The sequence below is a fragment of the Triticum dicoccoides genome, chromosome 7B (assembly GCF_002162155.2).
Source record: "Triticum dicoccoides isolate Atlit2015 ecotype Zavitan chromosome 7B, WEW_v2.0, whole genome shotgun sequence".
NCBI classification, from domain to species: Eukaryota; Viridiplantae; Streptophyta; class Magnoliopsida; order Poales; family Poaceae; genus Triticum; species Triticum dicoccoides.
In genome coordinates this window covers 94,299,554-94,304,495 of record NC_041393.1, presented here as the reverse complement: position 1 = coordinate 94,304,495, position 4,942 = coordinate 94,299,554, and the positions used below count along the sequence as shown (strand labels likewise).

At 42.5% G+C, this 4,942-nt stretch overlaps 1 pseudogene; it reads right to left on the bottom strand.

Annotated features, from left to right (window-relative positions):
• Positions 1-2,484: 2,484 nt before the first annotated feature.
• LOC119338681 lies at positions 2,485-4,613 on the bottom strand (annotated as a pseudogene).
• Positions 4,614-4,942: the final 329 nt, after the last annotated feature.

Here is a 4,942-nt window from a genome sequence, read left to right as displayed (position 1 = left end):
AACAAACACGGGGACGTCTGCTGCTGTATGTCGGAACCAGGACGATGTTTATTTGGGCTCATCAATGTTGGAATTCAAGGGCTAACAGATCCAACTACACTAGAGGCAATCGCTTGCAGGGAGGGTTTGTCTTTGGCACATGATCTTGGAGAGAATCGTCTACAGATCGCTTCGGATTGTAAGCAGGTAGTAAACCATATCCATCAAAGAGCGGGAGGCGATCATGGCACTATTATCGGAGAGATCTTACAAACTTCTACTTTATTCACGCCGTGTAATTTTTCATTTGAACCTTGAGAGTCGAATTATGAGGCTCATAGATTAGCTAGGTTTGGTGTCTCGCTCCCTGCTGGGAGGCATATTTGGCTGGGTATCCAGCATGACCCAATTGTAATACCTATGAACATCTCAATTGATCAATAAAGTCCTGGGGAGTTTTTTTCAAAAAAAACTCAATTTTTATGCAATGTGTGCGCATTTACACCGCTGTCCAAAAATTGCATTAAGACATGCTTATTTTTGTATATCATGAAACAATTCAATTTTCTTGTCAATCTTGTGTATTTGTTTTTCTGTTTTTCTGTTTTTATGCATCTTTTTTTGTTTATTAGTTGTCTTTATTTTTTCTTTTGTAGGTATCTTTGGGATGTTGGGTGAGTGCAAATACACACACACACACACACACACACACACACACACACACACACAAAATACTATTCAATACGTGCAAAAGTTACACTCTTATATGCTTGTTGTTTTGCATACTACATAAGTGCAATTCTAGTAGAAAGTTATGTGCAAGTTTAAAAAATAATTATCCTTATTCTTAAAGAGTGATACCACTGACACTAATTCATTGTTCTTCATAAAACTTCTATATTTGGATTTCGTCTTAGTAATTATTTTCTTTAATTTCTTTTCTAAGAGTAATACCAATGCCACTAATTCATTTATTCTTGTAAAATTATGTTTTGTAAATATTCAAGTATCGTATGCTTATTCTCGCACATTATAGAAAAGCACAATTTTTATGTATATTGTGCAATTTTTTACATTGTTTGATTTTCTTATTTCTTTCTTCTTACATGGTAATACCAGTGGCACTAATTCATTTTTTTAGAAAACTTTATTATTTTGATTTTTTTTGTTTTTATTTCATTTTTCTTTGTTCTGAAAGGGTAATACCAATGCCACCAATTCATTCTTCCTTAAAAAACTTCATTCTTTTGATTTTTTTAGTTTTAAACTCATTTTCTTTCATTTTAAATGTTAATACCAATGCCACTAATTCATTCTTTCTTAGAAAACATCATTATTTTGATTGTTTCTTTTATTTCAGTTTCTTTCTGCTTTAAGGGCACTACCAATGCCACGAATTCATCCTTCTTAGGAAACTTCTTTCTTTGAAGAGTCCCACATTATATTCTTCCCCTGCATATTATAAAATAGCGCAATTTTTCTGTAAAGTCGGTGCAATTTTTTTCATTGTTTGTTTTTATTTTTATTTTCTTTCTTATTAAAGGGTAATGCCAATGACACTAACTTATTCTTCCTTAGAAAACTTCATTTTGTTTTGGCTTTTTAAGGATTAGTATGGGGGGAAGAAGAAGGCAGTTGGGCCCTTGGATCTTGACCAGGTGGTGGAGTCGGTTTGACTGAACACCCACAAAAAATTAGGCACCTATGAAATGATAGCCCCCATAATATGGATATATACTTACTCAATTTTTATGCAATGTGTGTGCAATTTATACCGCTGTCTAAAAGTTGCATTACCATATGCTTATTTTTGTATGTTATGAAACAATGCAATTTTCTATGCCAATCTTGTGTATTTTTTGTCATTGTTTGTTTTTGTGTTTTTACATTCTCTTTCTTCTTTTAGTTAATACTAATGTCCTTAATTTATTCTTTATTAGAAAAAATATATTTTGTTTGTATGTTTGTATTAGCTTTAGTTTTAGTTTTTTTAATGATTATGGTCAACTGGGTGCAATCTGAACTAGAAGTATGTAGTACTAGGAGTCTTCATGTACATACGTATTATCTCATACTCCTTCCATTCCAAAATAATTAACTCAACTTTGTACTAACTTTAGTACAAAATTAGTATAAAGTTGAGTCACTTATTTTAGGATTCAGTGCAACAATCAGTGCTGGATCTAATCCTGTCTCTCATGTTATACACACGTAGTACAACTTATCGTAGCATAACTAGCTTATGAAAGTGTGATATTAAAGAATTCAGCTGCTGGCGATCGATCATTAGCACGCGTAGTAGTTGAACACAGTTTTATTATTTAGTTGGTGAAAGGGGATGCATGCATGCACCGGTGATCCACTAAGGCACTAACCACCCAAGAAAATTTTGGCTAGTTAATAATCGACTAAAACAGGTTTTGGGTCAGTCGACTAACTCAAATATTATTTTCAGTCGACTGTTCTCTAGCCAATGACAAAAAGAAAACTTGGAGTAGTAACCAATTAATGGTCACGGAGAAGCAGGTCGAGCGACGCGGCCCCGAGCCTGGTGGCGTTCACGTAGTCCTGCGGCACGTGGGCCAGTAGGCCGGGGATGATCAGCCCGACCGCCCGGGTGACCCTCATCGTCCACCCCTCGGCGTACTCCGCCCCGTCCACGTGCCTGATGACGAGCCCCCGGGCAAGCCCCACGCCGCGTTCACGTACTTGGACACCACGAACGCGAGCGAGAAGTAGTTCATGTTGGGATCCTCATCCATGGCCCGCGCCTTGTAGTAGCCGTCGAAGTATATGCACCGGCGGAAGTGCTTGAACAGGCCGTCGTATGGCACCCTCGGCACGATGTCGTTGCAGTAGACGAACCGAAAGTACCTCCCCCTCCCCGCCAGTGTGTCCAGGTGGCGCTCCACGAACTCACCAAGCCCAGTGTGTCCAAGTGGCGCTCCACGAACTCACCAAGCCGCGCGTCCCCGACGCGCGGCTGCTCGTACGTGTACACGCCGTGGAGCCTGGCCAGCAAGTCGTGCTCGCTGTGCAGGGCGAGGATGGCCGGGAAGAGCACGGCGAGCGCGGCGCCCAGGTACTTCTTCAGCGTGTCGCGGACGGGGTAGTAGGTAAATGGCCTCTCCTTGGTTGCTTCGATCTTCGCTGGCCAGCCGATGGCATTCCTTTGCAGCCCGAGCGCCTTCATTAAGCCGCCGTGAACCTTGCCCACCTCAGGGATCTCGTACCACGAGAGGTCCATGTCCGTGCACCAATCCTCCGCGTCGAACGGCTAAACGCCAGCATGACGAGGTCGGCGTTGGCCGGCTTGTCGGCGAACATGAAAGCCTGCGTCGTGTAATCGCCTCGATCCCCTCGGAATTCTGCCAGGAGGCAAAGAACACATGTTTGTTGCACGTTAGCCAAACGTGTGTTGCCATACTACTATATGCATGCTTCATGTTTCGCGTGCCCTGAAATCTTACCGTTTAAGCAGTTGAAGAACTCGAGGAATTTCATGAGCCAATGGTTTTCGACGACGTTCTTGATGACCAGCTCGTTCTCGTAGGCAAGTCTGGAGGCCATGATGCCCAGAGCAGCGAGGTAACTGCTATCCTCCGGCTTGATCTTCTTGTCCAATTCGATTCGCGTGTCGGTAAGTCCGATGAACGATCGATAGTTGGGGGATTCTCTGTCCGGAATTCACAATTTGGCTGCAATTCGTATGAACAGTACAGTTAGCTAGGAATTATAGGAGCGCCATTTTTGAGAGAGGAATCGGAACGCCATGTTGTAGTGTACTTCGAAGCAAAACAGGCAACATGCGTGCATGTACATAACTGTCAAATTCTGCAACGTAGTTTCCTGAGAACTCTTCAGACTTTCTATGGATGCTGTTTGACTTTCAAAACCTAGGGGTGTTTTCCACGTCGCTCCAAATAAAAGGAAGGGGAATCATTTCAGAGGAGAAAAATGAAACGAGAGTGCTAAAAACGTGTATGACCATTTCAGCAACCTTGCTCGTTTACATTTGATGAACTTGTAGTTGTTGACTTGTGTTTTATTTAGGCAAAGACGCGCGCATGCGTGTGTGTGTGTTTGGCGGGGAACTTTTGTTCATAAACTAAAACAAAACTATTCGGTAATAATAAGGCGTGCATCACGGGGATGATTAGAGTAACTAGCGCCTCCGGCAGGAAAACAGTTAAGCTAATGACAGTATGGAACTTAATTTATTGCTTAGCGCATCACGACAACCACCTTAACGAGTTAACATGTTGTTTGGCACGAAACCGACATTGCCCTTATCTTGAGAGTTGTTATACGGATTCTAAGTTCTGACCAGAGTACAAGTGGATACAATGGATAATATCATGTCTCCAATATTCCTGCTTTGTAGACTATGATTAATTAAACCGCAAAGGCTGCTATCGAAAGCATATTTTATGACCTCTGCAATAATGTGACACGCATAGTTAATTATCTACACTCTTTACTTAATTACTCCATCTGTCCTATAATATAAGAACGTTTTTCAAACTATGTTAGCTTGAAAAATGTTCGTATATTATGGGACGGAGGGAGTATTATATAAACCCCTGTTTCCTAGCAAGAACAAACAAACATTCGTTGATCGCCTGGTCTCCCATCTCTATTTGATATCACGAGTGCTCAGTGCTTACTGATTGGGCACCCACCCCGTGTATGTTAGAGATGAAGCGATTGCAGTTTCCATTCATATGCTTTGGAAGGTATAGCTAACCTTGCACAGAGTGGGAGGTCACCGTGAAGTAGCTCGCAGCTCCATGCCACCGCTCGGGACTTCGCCGCAGCTCGCTCCCTCGCCGCCGCTAGCTTCCTCGCCGCAGCTCGCGCCCTCGTCGCTATGGACCCAGCGCTGCTGTCCCTCGCCGTTCCCTGGCGGATCGCTGAGGGTAGTGTGCCGTTCTGGTGCGACCTCCCACTTTGGGAGCAGGTC